General features: G+C 45.3%; 1 long non-coding RNA gene across 1 annotated transcript in view; it reads right to left on the reverse strand.

Moving 5' to 3' along the window:
- Nucleotides 1-817: 817 nt before the first annotated feature.
- The window catches only part of LOC129385466 (uncharacterized), a 76,541-nt gene continuing 59,851 nt past the window's right edge, over nucleotides 818-17,507 (reverse strand). Inside the window, exons 3-5 of the long non-coding RNA XR_011895725.1 lie at nucleotides 8,572-8,642; nucleotides 7,492-7,575; nucleotides 818-1,063 (exon numbers count right to left, since the gene is read on the reverse strand). This is a non-coding gene — a long non-coding RNA (uncharacterized lncRNA). The remainder of the gene's footprint in view (nucleotides 1,064-7,491; nucleotides 7,576-8,571; nucleotides 8,643-17,507) is intronic.

The following is a 17,507-nucleotide window of genomic DNA, read 5'->3' on the forward strand; positions in this document are numbered from 1 at the left end:
CTCCAAGTTGTAACAGACGTGGGAGAAAGGTCACAAGCTATTGCTTTTAGCTGGATAGCTGCTGAGATTCCTTGCAGTTTGATTTCAAAATTACCTAGTGTAAACACGGAGTTGGCAGAATCCTAAGTGCTGAAATATTTTGCACTAGATGTTTGTACAACTGGTCGTCTTACGTTGTCCTCACAATCTTTTCTTATGTGTTTTCGTTTATGCTGAGATGAAGCAAGTTTGAGTCCAGATGCACTGCTTGTTGTCGTTGTTGATGTGTGGAATAATATAATTTATGCTTTTAGGCGCATGTGTTGATTTTTGGTTATCTTCAGTGCCTTTCGCGAGGTTTGTACCACCAAAGATGACAAAACTTTGGTGCCCGAAATTTATGAAAGTATGGTTGAACATAAAGAAGTTTTATAGTTACATGCGCACGTTCATGAACGTTACTAATAGGAGCGCAATATACACACCAGCAAAATGTAAAGAACTTATGACAGTGAAGAACTTCCTTCGTTTCGAGAGTATTTAATGAAATGTCCCGGGGTTGGCTGTTGGCTGTCAGACGCGATACTTTTATAGACTGGGCAAAGAAAGTTGTATTGCTTCAAGGTTTTACAATGTTTCCAATGGCCACATTGATTTTCAAATAAACAGCAACTTCAAATAACGGCTTTCGTGTCTGTTCGTAAATCAAATAAAGAGATGAACAACAAATGTGCATTTTCGTAGGGGATTTCAAAATCATAGAGGCTTAATGAATGAATCAATGTCTACGGCTAGCGTAAACACGTTTGAAAAAGTTACGACGGCGAATGTAGTGCACTTCCATGTTTTATTCTTCGTCAGCACTATTGCAGTGCAATCTACAAGTAGTTGTGCGCTATTGTTAATTGCAGCTAACAGCTGCTTAGATCTGCCGAAATTTATTATAAACTTTGGCAGGTGTAGTTGTAGATAGTAAAGAGCGGTTTTTTTAAGTCTTGAAGGTATTGTTCGCACATTGGAGGTACGCTTGCTAGGGAAGAGTTTCTCACACGGAGGTCATACCACCCACCATCACGTGCGCCACCTAGAAAAAGTAAAAAGTAAGCACGTTATGTGTTTCTCAATAGCAATTAAATCCTGCTATTCAATATGGATTTAATTGCATTGAAGATCAATTAAGTAAGGAAGGCATCTGTGAATGACAGCTTACAGGTTTTATTGTTTAAAGAACACGTTCACAGGCGCATGCAATACACAGAAGCTCGAACGACAGTAACAGCCAAGCTGTTTAATCAAGTTCTTGCACCCTACGGAAATCCTAGGTGGGCCATTTGCCACTGCTTAGATTCTACCCAATGCTTTCAAAACTCTTCAAAACTTATCTTTCAGCTTCATGGCTATACTCGAGCCTCTTAAAATGCTACACTAATGAAACTTGCTAGTTCTAGTATACTCTCCGTTTTACCCTGATGCGACATCTTTTACAATATATTGCACATTCAGTGCAATACTTATCAAATTAAGTGAACACTGAACATATAAATGTTCATCCAAAATATAAAGGCCGGTGCGTGCGTAACATTACGAAACTCGTTTATGCATCTTATTGTCCAGAAATATAGCTGAAATTGCCGCCTATATGATCTGGACCACTGCATCATCACAGTTGAAAGCAAGCACAAGTGAAGTGTGTTTATAATGTCGGGAAATAACATGAAACGCTAGGGCATTGCGTCTGAATTCCGACCGACCAATTGATACTACACATGTAATTTATTTTTCTTTATATAAAGTATAAAAGCTTTATATACGACAAAAAATAAGGAGATGATCACTTTCTCTGGTTTCTGCAGATTCTGTCTGCCGCACTGAGCGTGGAAATAAAAAAAAAGGCTTTCAACACTAATAACTTACAAGTCAGTAATAAGAACAAACTTGGTGATTCATGGTGTACCAGAGATCTCTTCAGGACAGCTGACTATATTCGATACACGTTGCCGTGTAGAGCGGGGACCGTAATACGTGGTCACCTAGATTGCCTGCATGGCCATGAGGTCATGTCAAATCAGCGATGCATGCTGCGTTATAGCCCCTTCTTACTGAGTGTTTATCACCTTCCCTCTAGTTTGTCTGCATCTTTTCACAAGTCGCCTGGTCGTAGGGCCGCTTTGAAACTTCGACTCCGGCCGTGATGCTGACTGTTTTGTAGCTCGTATGGCACACCGTCAACGTGGCCAACCAGGGCCCGATAAAACCCTTTTACCATTTTTTAACTCTGGTACTATAATTAGATGTTTGAAACAACCTAGGTCGAAACCCCACTGCCATGAAGTTGTCCAAACAAAATGCTCTCACCTGCCTGTACAATTCTTTTGTGCGAGTACCACGCTTTTAGAGAAATATGTACAATACTGAAAGCATTTTTGTACATCACTATTATCGGTACTATCCTAGAAAACAACTGAAGAAATGGTTTTATTTTCCAACAAGTAATCGTTGTGCTGTTAAAGAATTTTCACCAATAACTTGTCCAAAAACCCCAGAAATAAAAGTACGCGATAAGGCAACGTATGAAATGACAAACATTTGATAAAACATGACGCGATACCACACCGGAAAAGAAAGTTAGAAAATCCAAACATACGAATCAGCTTCCACTTGGAGAAAAAAAAAGGAGTAGATCAAAGAACGCGAAATATAAGCTAAATGACGTGACCACTAACAAATCAACAAATTGAAGCATGTAAGGCACCATTTGCGACTCCTAAAATTCACTGACAGCAAGTCAGGCTCTAACATTTATTTGTATCAAACAGAAAGAATATCTAGAAGAAGGTTCTTTCATATATTCATACCTATTTTAAATATACATAGAACTCTTTCATAATTGATGAATATGACATAAAAAAAACGTTAATATAAGTATTCTATTTTTCGAACATGGTTGCTTTATGTTATCAATAGAGAGTGTTTAATTACCTTTCCCTCTATATATTCGCAGTAGCATTAACTCTGAAGCTTTTCCTGGAAGTTTTTTCTTCAGACAATTGTTAACAATAACCGGAAACTTTCGTACACCTCAAGTTTTACTGATACAAAAATTCCTGTGGAACGCATTTACGATGACTCTGCATGTAGGCGAATAGCCGAAACCTGTTATGTACAACCTGTAACCAGCGTGAAATCCGCACATCTGCGAGGCCTCCTAATTCCCGTGGCGTTTGATATCGCACCAGTAGCCCTGGTGTGCATCAGCATGTACTGCAGCTGGGCTCCCTTCTCACACATTCCTGTCGACCAGGTTCGATTCAGCCTGGCGCCGGAGAAATTTCAAAGGACAGATTTTTAATGAGGATCGCCATGAAAATGTTATGCTCACATTTTTTTAGGCTGCACTGCTTTGGCGATTGGCTCCTTGTGCTAGCTCACTGTGATTAGACTGTGCTACCTTCAGGATTGGCCCACAATCTTGTTTAGATAGCCCAGGGTTAGTTGTAGTAGATAAACATATATACCCCAGAAAGCGGATGGGAAAACGACGCCAGAGTACCTCAGTTGGTAAGAACATCGCAGGCGTAACGCGATCACGTGGGCTCATGCCCCCCCTTCAGCCAGGTGTTTTTTTCATCCAGTTTCGTTTCCATGAATTCATCATTTGTTAAATTCAGTTATAAGTAAAAGTCATTTTCCCTATGCGGTCCTTGGTGTCTTTGTTGGCTTCATATGATATGACAAACAAAAGTCGGGCCTTTCTGTTTGATTTCTTCCGTTCATATATATATATTGTAATGAAGAGAACGGAGACAACACCTGTTCCTTAGGCCGGCTGTTCTATTCTCCCCTCGTTTTCCCGTTCCCCTTTTCGCTTGCCCCGTGTCACCCAGTTTGTGCTTCCATTCCATTTCAGTGGCCCCCCCCCCCCCCCCCCCCCCGGCGCTTTCGAAAGTTAGCGCACAACCAGTGTCAGTGTAAGCTCTTCTTGAAACGAGGCACGTGGACGGCAAAATTGTTCTTCCTTCTCCTGTCCAAGCTTCCCTGTTCATCGAGAGTGCGAAGAGGCCAAGTTTTCTTCCCCGGGCGTACTCTAATGAAAAAGGGACCCTCAAATTTGGCGCGTAGCTTCTTGCCTAGTGGCCGACTGCCTCGTTGGACTCATACTTCATCTATCTGATACTGCGGCGCGGGATGATGATGGTGGTCTAATGACGCTTTTGAACCGTCTTGGGCTCTTGCAGTACTCTTGCTAGCTTCTTCTCCAATATTGCAACATGAGGTCTGTCGCGTGACGGTGGGTCCAAATCTCATCGGGGCGTGCAAATTGAGCGCATGAACTGGGGGCAGCTTGTCATAGGCTATGTTGTACGGTGATGTTCCAGATGAACTCTGCAGTGAAGTGTTCAATGAGTAAGCAGCAGCCTGGAGATGTTCGTCCCAGTCTGCTTCGCCCGGCTTATTATTACATCAGTAGGGAGTCAAACGGCTTACATTGTCTGATTAGCCCTATTCGTCAGGCTGTTAGCTTGCGGGTGGTAGGCTGAGGCAAGGTTGTGCTCAACTATTACTTGCCGTAGATAGGCGCGGAGTTCGGAGCTGCGGCAGGTGAGCGCCCGACCAGATATTATTTTCTTCGGAAGAGCATGCCTCAGTTCAAATGCGTCTCTCTAAAATTCTGTCACGTAGCTCGGTGCCAGAAAAGGTATGGCGGCTGCATCCACAAATTTGGATAGGCGGTCGACAGCAATCGCGATGTAGAGATTGCCAGCCGCTGTCGTTGGTAGGGGGCCAGCATAGTCTATGACAACCATGTAAAATATAATAGCAGGAGGTGGAATTGAAGTCAGTAACCCTGGTTGTCATCCTGGAAGCAGCTTGTATCATTGGTATATATTGAAGCTAGCGATGTGTTAGGGAACACTCTTACTCATTCAGGGCCACAAGAAGCGCTCCTGTACATTTCTCAGCCTCTCTCGCTGACCTATGACCTATGTGTCCTTCTCCAGGTGTGTCGTGGATGGCGTGAAGAATACCAGGCCGAAACGAAGCAGGGATGACCAGGTCTTCTTCATCTTGCTACTTATTTTTCCATTGGATAGGACAGAGAGTTGCGTCAGGCAGGAAAAGTTTGCTGTTGTGTTGGGCCCCCGCAAGTGAAGCTGACAGCCGCAGTATTAGTTTCTTGGCGTTGGGCCTCGGTGACACCTTGCTGTGAAAATAATATCCAGGCTTCCTGCATTCCAGACGAGTTGTCGCAGCTGCGATTTTGCGACAATGCTTCAGCCAATCGGTTCAATGTAGTGGCGCGATGTCGGACGGAGCAGTCATAGCCCTGGGGTCGTATCATCCAGCTGTGAACTTATACTTCACGAGTTGTTTTGAGAACATCCATGAAATTTCTGCATTATCTGTTGCCACCGTGAACTGGCGACCAAACAGGTAGTGTCTAAATTTGTCGTCAAAGCTCCACACAACGGCTAGGCATTCCAGTTCGTTAGAGTTGTAGTGACATTCGGCATCTACAACCTTTCAGCTGGCATAGGCGACAACATGTTCAGCATCATCTGGGTCGTGCTGCGGAAGTACTGCTCCGAGTCCAACCTGGCTAGCGTTTCTGTGCCCTTCTGTGGTCCAGCCTTCATTGAAGTCGCTCAGTACAGGACAATCGTTCAACTAGTGTTTTTGCGATTGGAACGCACGTTCGTGGCACTGGCCCCATTTAAACTGCGCTTCTTTCTTGAGAAGGCCAGTAAGGAGAGCAGCTGACGACGCGCAGTTAGGAACAATCTTTCGCATATAAGAGGCAATTCGCAAAAATGACTGCAGCTGTTTAATGCATGTCGGAGTGGGGAAGTTCGTAACTGATGTCCTTTCAGGGAGAGGCTGGACACCTTTGTCAGAGTTGGAGTAACCGAGATACGAGATGGCTCAATTGGATAAGTCCAAGATGGCTAAGTCCAGGAAGTCCGAGATGGCTAAGTTGAAATTGGCATTTCTCATGATTAAATTGGAATCCGGCGTTGTAGTTCCTCTCCAAAACTTCGTCTAGGTTCCGAAGATATTTTTCTTCTGTTGTGCCCACAACTAAAATATCATCCAGGTACACAACCCAGCCGTAATCCTTAAGGGGGCCTAGCACGCTGTTCATAGCGGGCTGGAACATGCTAGAAGCTGTGCGTAAGCCGGTTAGGCTACGGTTGGACTTGTCAAACCCTGCTGGTGTGCAGAACATGGTTTTAAACTTTTCTTCAGCGACGTTGATTTGCCAATACTCAGCCCACAGGTATAACGACGAAAATAATATTGCATTCTGTACTGCATCAATGGCGTCGTCGATGCGGGGCAGGAATCTGGTATGGTATGCTTGTTGATCTCTCTAAATCGACACAGAACCGCGAAGTGCGGTTTTTCTTGCGAACAAAGACAACAGGTGCGCCCCAAGGAATACACGACGCTCCAATCCTGTCGGCAGCTAGCATCTCACGCACTTGTTCACGTTCAGCATACTATCACAGGGGCAATCATGCAGTTAGATACGTGTCTGTTGAAATGCGGTGCCCAAGTACCGGGAAGTCCTGCACTGTAGTTTGCTAACAGGGCTTGATGCTTCTCGAGGACGCTAGGCAAGGTCTTCCTGTCCGAAAGCTCCATGTCTGTAATTCAGTCACAGCAGGTCGTGAGGCGAAGCCTAACTTTACCGGCCTCAGTGCTCAGTTGCACGTCGTCAAAAATAATGTAGTCCGGGCAAAGAATGATATCGGCAAGCAAGACTTCGAAGACGCGGACGTCGCGTGGGCATTTAGTACGAGCTGGACCGAGGGGGCGCTGTGTTAATGCCCGACTGAAGGAGAATTCGTGTTCGTTGAGAATTGGCCAAGGAAGCAATCTGGCGTTACATGTGTCGACGTGTAACGGTTGCAGACCAAAGTTTGCGCGCAGCACTGTACTGAAAACGTACAAAAATCGCCTCACGTGTGAAATATTTAATGCCCACGCAATCCACAGAAGAGACAAATGGGTAAGCACCCAATCAATCAGTCTAATAAATAAGGAGTTTGGCTATCTTGGATAGCAGATAGACTGATTCCGCGACCAACCACATGTGCATTCGCGTCAGTATATATGCTCTGTGCATATTCTAATAAATCCTATCTTGATAGTCGTGTTTGTTGAATTTCTTGTGCCGTCCTCGCGCAGTTCACCAACAAGACATAGGCAACCATTTGTTACAAAAGTTCACATGTCCGTCCACCGTTTCTACGTAATGGTGCTGTGATATTCGGTTAAACCTCTTCATGTACTAAAGACCTTACACTATTGACAGAAGATACGCAACTTTAAAATTTCACTACGTATGAAGGCTTCACAAACGCAAAATTACAGAGCAAGCCACCTAGGTATCACTGGCGAAGGGGAAGAGCTTTTTTATTACGTTCACGTTCATTTTAACGAAAACAATAAATAGTTAGCTCTAATGTACAATGGAGAATATATTGTAGTTATCCTTTGTATACATACCGTCAGCGAGGGTGACATAAAACACCCCGCAGCTGTAGTTGGATGCTGCATACACCAATAGCTCCTTGGTGCTTGCTGTCGTTCCTAAATGTTGAATTGTAAGAAAAGCGCCAAGAAACATTCTTCATTGTACGTTCTCAAATGTAAGATATCATGGCTATGGCACGTTTTCGGCAATGAGAAAAAATGACTTTTGTTGTAAACGGGCACACAATGTACACATTTTAGCCGCACGACAATCACTTAAAGTGGCACAGGCAATCTGGTTGTGCGAATAATCAATACACAACGAATTTGGCAGAGAGACCGCGAACGCTCCACCGCGTGAACTCCTCAGCGTAGGTTATTGATGTCTTTTGTGGTCCTCGACTTGGCTGGACAGATACCCATCCTCATTACACTTTGGATCCAACGGAGCTTCACGAAGCAGACCACAATCCTTCAACATTGGTTCAAGCAGCGTTGTACACAGCTTATCCCTGACTAATCCCATAAGGTGTTCCTAACCGAATCGCACACATGCATCAGACCACATCTATCTCATTCTCAACGCAAAATCCCCTGTTGTAGTGCGTAAAGTAGTTTTAAGTTTACTGGGTTGAGCTACGAATTACAGCGCACATACCACTTTGCCCTTTTGCATTTACCGACCTTATTTCAGTATTGCTTATATGATCTCGTGTCATAAAGAATTGGCTGAAATTGTAACTGAAGAAGAATGGCTAGAAACTCTATTGTACGCTCATAAAGACCAACTTATTTAGACCCGGAACAAAATAAGGCCGATTGCGAATTACGTAAGTACAGAAGCGTAGGCTGTTCCGGCAGTTGGTGCATCATATAGTGTCGTTGAATGGAAATACGGGCAAAAAGAAACGCAGAGGACAGGAGAGACGCTCACACTCAGGTGTAAGCATCTTTGAGTGCGAAGAAAGCAATTACTGTCCTCCACAAAGGCTTGTAGATATCAACGCCCTATCTGTGAAGCATGCCCTTAGGCTACCTTTTAAATTAGATCGGCCATCGGAATCCACAATCTCTACATACGTATGGCCAACGTAAGTACTAATCTTGACGTACCTGTAATTCCTGCCAACATAAGATCAGTCATATTCTCCGGAACATCTCCTTGATATGGCAGGGTAACCCATCTGTGGATGTAAAAGTAGTCAGTGTCATTCACCAGAGCGTACAGAAGAACGTGGACATTCGGAAGGCCTTAATGACGGCAATGCGAGCAGCTCTGCGCCATGAGACCACATAGCTCCAGTCATCAGGATTCGTTATAAGGCTTGATATGTTCTTCTATGGCCTTGAAGCGGGCTTTGTATACAAATCTATATATTTAGGTGCAGGTGCTCTGTAACTTTCAAAGCTGTAACTACGTCAGCCATGCGCAAGACGCTATTTAGTCAAGGTTCAAATCCCCCTTTCTGGTCATCGCTTGTCCCTGCATGCTTGTTTCATTGTAAGACAACTATATCTGCCGGAACTGATACGCAAGCTGTTGAGAACTTGTCTTCCTGTCAGGGCGTGGGGCGTAGTGGGTCTCGTTCATCGGAGGGTAAGGAGGAACATGGACAATATTGGTTAGCCGGTAATGAGAACGTCAGTTCAGCGCCGCGAGTCCACGTAGCTCCAGAAATCAGGTTTCGTTCTCAGACTTGATACGTTCTTCTGTGGCCTTGAAGCGAACTTTGTAATTAAAATTGTCTACATGAATTTCAGATCTGTAACTACAAAGTGAATCATGCCGACGAAGCCATAAGTTAAGGTGCAAATTTCAGTGTTCGGCCATCGTTTGTCCCTGCTTGCTTTGTCGGTGTAACACAGCTATGGTCGGTGGAACTGATACGCAAGTTGTCGAGAACTGGCAAGCTGTCGAAAGCTGTCGAGAATAGGCAAGCACCCGTTGTGTTACTCCTTTGGTTATGCGCGACATGTGGCACACTTCTGTCGGCGCCGCCTCGCCGTTCCCACAAATTCCACGCGACGGGCTACTTACGCTGCTTGACATTTTCGGGCCCCACTCGTGAGGCTCACCAATAATCAGCATGAAAAGCCATCCATTTCCATTACGCAGACGTTACTGTCACATATGGGTCGTCTACACCGCCCTTCCGATACAGAAAAGTAGATACTGTCTTTCCTGAGGCGCGAACTCTCGTAGTCAAATTAGTCTATTCCTCACATTTTTCTAGAAAATGATTTTGAATGAATTTCTTTAGCCTTGGACTCTTGGATGCAGGTGAGGTCGTCTCCGTTATTGATATGAGCCAATGACACGTTCTTAGAATGTGCACTAAGACATCCACACTGTTCTCTATTCGTGGCGCTACTACACACAACATTCAGCCATCAGCTCAGTGCACCGCTAGCATCTTAACGCAGGTCGGCATGTGTACCATCAGTTTTCTTTCGCTGCTAGGTTGTTCTTATTAAGACATGCTGTGTTAGGATTCTGTCTTTTTCAGCATGTTGCTATCCAACTACACGCACCTGCAGGTTGCTTTCTGCGTGTTCTGTTGGGCGTCACGTGACACCTAATCTGGCTAGCTGCTTGTCGCTGATGATGTGGACGTACCACTCAACGGTTCCCCCTTCTCCTTGTGTCCTGAACTTTGAACTTTATTTGTGTAGAGAGAGAGAGAGAAAGGAAAGGGGAAAGGCAGGGAGGTTAACCAGAGAAAAGGTCCGGTTGGCTACCCTACGCTGGGGAGAGAGGGGAGGGGGAGGTAAAGTGGTAAAAAAGTAGAGATAAGGAAAGGAAGGAGAATAGACACACAATCACAGTCGGTCACTGTCACTGAATACTGTCATCGCACATCACAGTGACACTTGAAGCACTGTCAACACCTGTTCAGGCTACAGCCGCCTGTCCAAGTCTGTCGCCCTCAAGAACCGCAACAGTGCACTCGTCGCCCTCTGCTGCGAAGGCTTATGATGGCGGTATTTTAAAATAAGTTCCTCTGTGAGAGGTCTTTGGTCAAAGCGCGCTATCGCGGTTGCGAGTTGTTGTCTCTGTAAATTATATCGAGGACAGTCACAAAGAAGGTGTTGAAAAGTCTCCTCGTCACCACAGTCCTCACACGAGGCGTCGTCGGCCCATCCAATTCGGTAAGCGAAAGACTTGGTGAAAGCCACCCCTAGCCATAGTCGACAAAGCAGGGTAGCTTCGCGACGGCAGAGTCCAGGTGGAATACAAAGGCGTAGAGAGGAGTCAAGATTGTGGAGTCGGTAGTCGTGAAAACTTCCAGCGTTCCACAAGGAGAACGTGATGTCACGGCTGATCAATCGAAGTTTTCGAGCGGCATCTGTCCTTGATAACGGTATCGGCTCCTCTTCGTCCCCTTGAAGAGCCAACCGAGCAGCGTTATCAGCGTGTTCGTTCCCTATGACTCCGCAGTGACTTGGAAGCCACTGAAATGTCACGTGGTGCCCTTTATCAGTTAAGGTATGAATGAGTTCTCTAATCTCAAATACCAGTTGTTCGTGTGGTCCGCGCCGCAGGGCCGATAGCAGAGATTGCAGTGCAGCCTTCGAGTCACTGAATATTGACCATCTTCGAGGTTGTTCTTGGCTGACGAGACGAAGTGCAGCGCGAAGGGCTGCAAGTTCCGCGGCCATCGGTGTCGTTGGGTGACATGTCTTGAAACTGATGGTGGTGGCTTTCGCTGGGAGGACCACGGCTCCAGAGGAACACTGGAGAGTTGCCGATCCATCAGTATAAATATGTACGTGTTCGGCGTACCTCTCGTGCAAAAGGAGCAGAGTTAGTTGTTTAAGAGCAGGTGATGACAGCTCAGATTTTTTCCTGATTCCTGGTACGGTGAGGTGTACTGAGGGTCGAGCCAAACACCATGGAGGAATCGATGGCTTAGTTGCGGGGGTGAAGCCTGATGGGAGGCAGGTATAATACTTCGAAATCGTAGTACAAAATGCTGCCTGCGGCCTTTCTGACGGTAGTGTTGCCAGATGGTGGGAACAGGCACGGGCAACGTGCCTAATGTGCACTCTCAACACCTCTACCGCAATGTGTGTTTGTATAGGTTGGTCCCGAGCAATCGTAATAGTCGCTGCTGTCGATGTGCATTTTGGCAAACCAAGACAAACCCTGAGAGCCCGAGCTTGAATAGCCTGTAGAGCACGAAGATTTGTCTGGCAGGTGTTGGTCAGTAAGGGCAAACTGTACCTCAAGAAGCCCAGAAAAAGAGCCCTGTACAATTCCAACATTGCATGCACTGACATTCCCCAAGTCTTTCCTCCCAGAAACTTGAAAAGTTGGGAGATTGCTGTCAGACGCTTTTTCAAGTAGGTCACGTGCGGGCTCCATGACAGATCTCTATCAATGATTATGCCAAGAAATTTGTGAGTCTTCTCATACGAAATTATGTGGCCATTTATTGATATGGCGTAGGGTGTCATTGGTTTGCGAGTGAACGCCAGCAGTGCACATTTGTCTGAAGAGATTTCAAGACCTTGGTTGCGCAGGTATATAGCTGTTAGAGTAGCAGCTTTTTGAAGTCTTGCACGTATCTGAGGACGTGTCACACCTGAGGTCCATATACATATGTCGTCGGCGTACATTGATATCTTGATCGCTGCTGGCAGATGATCAACGAGACCAATGAGTGTGATGTTTAATAGGGTAGGGCTTAGTACACCGCCTTGAGGAACACCTCGGTACGTGTAGTGTAGTGCCGTTTTGCCATCACCGGTACAGACAAAGAACGATCTCATAAAAAGGTAATGAGAGATCCATTGGAAAACTCGACCACCTAGGCCAACCATCTCAAGAGCATCGAGGATAGCCTCGTGAGATACGTTATCGTATGCCCCCTTGACATCCAAGAACAAAGCTGCAGATAGTCTTTTGCGTGACTTTTGAAGCTGGACGTACGTAGCGAGATCAACAACACTGTCTACTGAAGAGCGATCTCGTCGAAAACCAGCCACGCAATTCGGTAACATGTTGTAGTGCTCCAGGTACCATTCCAAGCGGGCAAGGATCATCTTTTCCATTATCTTTCCCACACAGCTGGCCAGCGCTATTGGGCGGTATGAGGTGGATTCAAGTGGGGACTTGCCTTGCTTCAGGAGAGGGACCAAGCGGCTTATCTTCCATTCTTCGGGAACCATGCCATCCTGCCAAGATAAGATGTAGAGATGTAACAGTTCTCTCCGTGCGCTATCACTCAGGTTGTTCAAGGCGCGGTAGGATATTCCATCCGGTCCCGCGGATGAAGAACGCCTGCATAGAGCAAGAGCCGCTTCTAGTTCCTCCATTATGGAAGGAAGATCCATGCGGCCGTCACGTGAAACAGGGATGCGACTGGGGGCTGGAAAGCCTGGACCGGTTGCTTGGCCAGCGATCCTTGCACAAAAGTCCTCTGCAACATCAGCCTCTAGCCGCCCCTGGAAGAGCGCCAGCGCTTTGAATGGGAAGCGTTGTTCAGGGAGGGAACGTAGACCACGTATGGTTCTCCAGATGTGGGAAAGTGGCTTTCGGGGGTCTAGTGACTGGCAAAATCTTGTCCAACGTCGAGATGCCAATCTATCCATGTGACGTTGAATTTTCTTTTGTAGTCGTCTGGCTGTCCTAAGGTCTTCGATGGATTTTGTACGCCGGTAACGCCGCTCCGCACGACGACGGAGTGCACGAAGTCGCTCCAACTCTATATCCAATTCCGTGCGCTTCGACGAAACCGTGACCGTGCGCGTGGCGTGTAGCATTGTAGACTTGATTGCTTCCTCTAATCCAGAGGACAAGCCCTCTCGACAAGCATCCTCCATGGTGGATGTAAAAGTGGTCCAATCAATTAATCGAATGGTGTTCCGTGGGGTGGGACTGGACATTCCTTTGATGACAAGGTATGTGGGAATATGATCACTCCCGTGTGTCTCGATATCCGAAAACCATTTAACATATCTTGTGAAAGTGCTGGAGACGAAAGCTAGGTCAAGACAGCTGCCATAATTCACGCCTCGTATAAACGTTGGGCTGCCGTCATTCAGGAGTGAAAGGCCGTGGTTACAGGCGAAGTTTGCAAGTCTTTGCCCTCTTGCATTTGTTCTTGCGCTTCCCCATGCTATATGGTGCGCATTAAAATCTCCGATGATGACATATGGGGCAGGGCACACAGACAAGATGTTCGCTAATCGTTTGGGATCAAAAATACTTGAAGGCGATATATAAACGCCTACAAGTGTAAACATGAGTTTGCCCTTTTTAATTGTTAGGCAAACGTATTGATTTTTATCATGAGGCGGAATCGGCTGGTGAACATAGGTCAGTTCTCGACGAATAAAAACGATGACTTTGCTGCATGCATTAGTTGTTGCGGATATAACAGCTTCGTATCCCGATAATCTGACTGGTTTCGATAGATTGGGCTCACATATGACAATGACTGGGAACAAATTAGTATATATATACTGACGAAAGTCCGAAAGGCGTGATTTTAGTCCTCTTGCGTTCCACTGTATGATTGACGCTGCCTTGACTTCCTCTCGAAACGATGGGGGATGGCTGGCCATGTCTCTATTCGAGGGATTCAAGCACTGGGCTTAAGGCGTCCAGTACTTTTAGTGCATGTTGAGCAGACGTAGTTCCAAGGTTCGACAGAATCGCTCGAATGGCATCTATGAGGGGTCGCAGCATTGAAAGGACTTGACGATCTGCTTTGGGCGTGGCATCAGCGGCAGGAGTAGGCTCCCGAGCGGGCTTGACAATCTGTAGTTTAGTGGGAGATTGCTGGCTCGGAAGCGCAGGCCATTCTTCTTGAGACAAATTCCTTTCAGGCGACTCCCTTGTGCTGTTCAGCCCCTTTTTGGCCTGATTGGAGGACGTGGGTGCTACAATGGAAGCCGCCCCCTCCTTTCGCGGTTCTGCCTTTTTTGAGGAGGTTCGGTGACGCCGACGCCGACGCCGGATCGTTGCAGCAGCCTCCCTGTGTGTCGAATTGTCCCGAACCATTTGCTTGAGAACAGCGACCTCTTTCTTGATGCGAGGGCAGTCCCTAGACGAGGCAGCATGGGAACCATTACAGTTGCCGCACTTTAGGACAGTAGCCCGGCACGTCTCCTCCGCGTGAGGTTCAGCACAACGGGGACACAGTATCGAGTTTGGGCAGACACCCTTGACATGTCCCAGCCTAAAGCACTGATGGCATTGAAGAGGCTTTTGTACGAAGGGCCGAACAGGGTGTCGGAAGTGACCGACTTTGACGTGTGTTGGTAAGCAATGTCCTTTGAAGATCAGTTTGACGCAGCGCGATGTTCCAAGGCGGCTCACACGCGTGATGACAACACCCTCACTTGCTGGTTTGACGAGGATAGGCAAGTCCGCGTTGGGAATGGCGACATCGATGTCATAAATGACACCTGGTGTGGATGCGTCATCCATCGGGATATATGAACGCACTTTGATGCGCCCTAGCACCGAGATTTGCTTCAGTTTTTCGAGCGCACTCCCGTTGTTAACATCAATTGCGAGGACATTTTTGCGTGCATTTATACGAATGTCCTTAATTTCATTCGGCACGACCCCTTCCAAGAAAACAGATAGTTCTTGCCTGTTTAGCAGTCGGAGGTTGTTTGAGGGCTCTTCGGGTACGAACACGATGGCGTGAGGCCAGCGTTCAGGCCTTGACTTCAGAGTCGCCGTGCTCGCTTGCGTTGATGGGTTCGCGTTGACAGTCCTCCTTTTGGCCCTCTTTCTGCGGACAGTGATGAAGCTATCATCCGATGAGTCTTCATCCGACATTGAGTATAGCTCAGTGTCCTCGGTGTCACTGAGCGCGCTTCCTCTCTTCCTCGTGAGGGACGGCCTTGATGACCTCTGGCCAGGAGGGCCTCTGGAAGGCTCCGCGTCCATGGCCACAAAACCGGGAGCCAAGGCACCAGGAAATTCCGAAGAATTCGTCGGAAAACAGAGAACACAGATAGAAGCGTTCTAAGAAGAAGGCACTTCGTCGTCGTAGCTATACAACGTGCAGAGGACAGAGGCGCAGAGAAAACGCCACAAATTCGTTTAACTAGGTCTGTGTCACTTATTAGTCTTCTGGCAACACTTAACATATATATATATATATATATATATATATATACCAGAGGAAAGAGGGTTAACCGAGGGGCCCAATTTTTATTAGTCATATCATAAGAAGCCAAGAAACACTGACGCAGAGGACAACATAGGGGAAATTTCTTGTGCTTAATAAATGAAATAAAGAAACGATAAAGTACTGGTAATGAAAGTGGGTGGAAAGACTACTATCCCACAACCTTTGCATCTCGCGTGCGATGCTCGACCAATTGAGCTACTGCGGCGCCATTTCCCCATCCACTTTCTTGGGTAATATAAAGAAACAATAAAGTAATTGAAATGAAAGTGGATGACTGATATGACTAATAAAAATCGGGACCCTTGGCTAACCTCTTTTCTTCTCGTTTATGTATTTGTAAAACAATGTAGGTATAAACAATGTGTGAATCAAATGGGACTACTTATACAATATTACTTTTGCACAGCAGCAAAAACACCGACATGAATGCAAAATTTGTACATGTCATACAAGTTGCAGAAAGACAACGAACAGCACAAGATAAATCACATTTCATTTAAAGGGAACATTCACATAAATACAAAAGTATAGAAGTCACTGTGCAGTTGCAGCTTAAAATCCATGTTCGTCAGAAACAAAAAAGAACTAGATCTTACACACAAATAGCAGTATGAATGGCAAGTTTGGGCACGTAGTTGAAATAATAAATAAGAATGCCGATTAATGAGGAGAGATAAGGTGGCAGTGCATCGCGCAGCATTTGAGTTCCGTAGTTAGTTCTTGAATGAAGGAAATTCCAAGTTTCTTTTGGAAACTGCTTGTATTTATTATTAGCCTTGACGTGTACTTAAAATGATTGCTGCCTTTCCCATTTCATAAAAAAGAACGTCCTATTAAAATTGCAATACTGAACAAGTTTATCGGCGTTACATATAATTGACAATAAAGAGGCTAAGTATGTGCTTCGAATGAAAAGTTTGAAATTGCACGGATAGCTTTCTTTCGAAATAAATATAGAATGTTCCTGGTATTGCTAGGGGTGTTGCCCCGTACGTGGGGACAATAGCGAACGTGAGAATAAACAATCGAATTATAAAGTAAGGCCTTCACTCTTGATGGTAAACGGAAGCGCAATCCTATTAGTATGCCAACAGCTTGTGCATGTTTGTTAGGAATAATTTACCATGGTTATTCCATAGCATTTTCTCTTAAAAATCATACCTAGCGTTTTAACTAATGGCACTATACTTATCAAAGTGGTAAGACATTTTAGGCGTCCATCGCTGCTTCGCTCTTTTCTGACTGAAGAAGCGTGCCTTTTGTTTGAGTAGTAATAATAGTTAATAAGTTTCATGAGCTCTACTTGTTTATTTGTGCTAGTGTATCATTGGAAACACTTGACAATTCTTTAGAGTCTTTAAAAGTTTTAAACAAATTAGTGTCGTGCCGTATATTAACATTTATTCCGTGATATTGATATTAGTTATCCCTTTTATATACAAGTCATATAATAGTAGTCCTAGTATAGTTCCTGGAGGAACCCCCGCGAATATAGGCATAACTTTTTCACAGCGGTTACTTAAATAAGGGTCGGATAGCCTTACTTCAAATACTTTTTAATAAAGTTCAGGAACGTTCCCCTGAAATGATAAATGTAATGTTTTGTTAGTAGGGTATTGTGATTAATAGTGTCAAAAGCCTTTGAAAAATCAATAAAGACGCCGAGAGTGACTAAATTGTCCTCAAAGCTTCGCAACCCTATCTCTCTTTGCACCAGTAAAGCCATTTCCGTTGAACGACCTTCTGTAAACCCAAAATGGGAATCTCTAATTACATTGTGTTTCTTTATAAAATTAGGTTATTCGTCCATTAATCAATTTTTAAGAGACTTAAAAAAAATGAGGCCGGGTCGTTATTAACGTATAGTTTCAGAGCTCGTTGCTGCAGCCAGAT

Source organism: Dermacentor andersoni, chromosome 7, assembly GCF_023375885.2.
Source record: "Dermacentor andersoni chromosome 7, qqDerAnde1_hic_scaffold, whole genome shotgun sequence".
NCBI lineage: Eukaryota > Metazoa > Arthropoda > Arachnida > Ixodida > Ixodidae > Dermacentor > Dermacentor andersoni.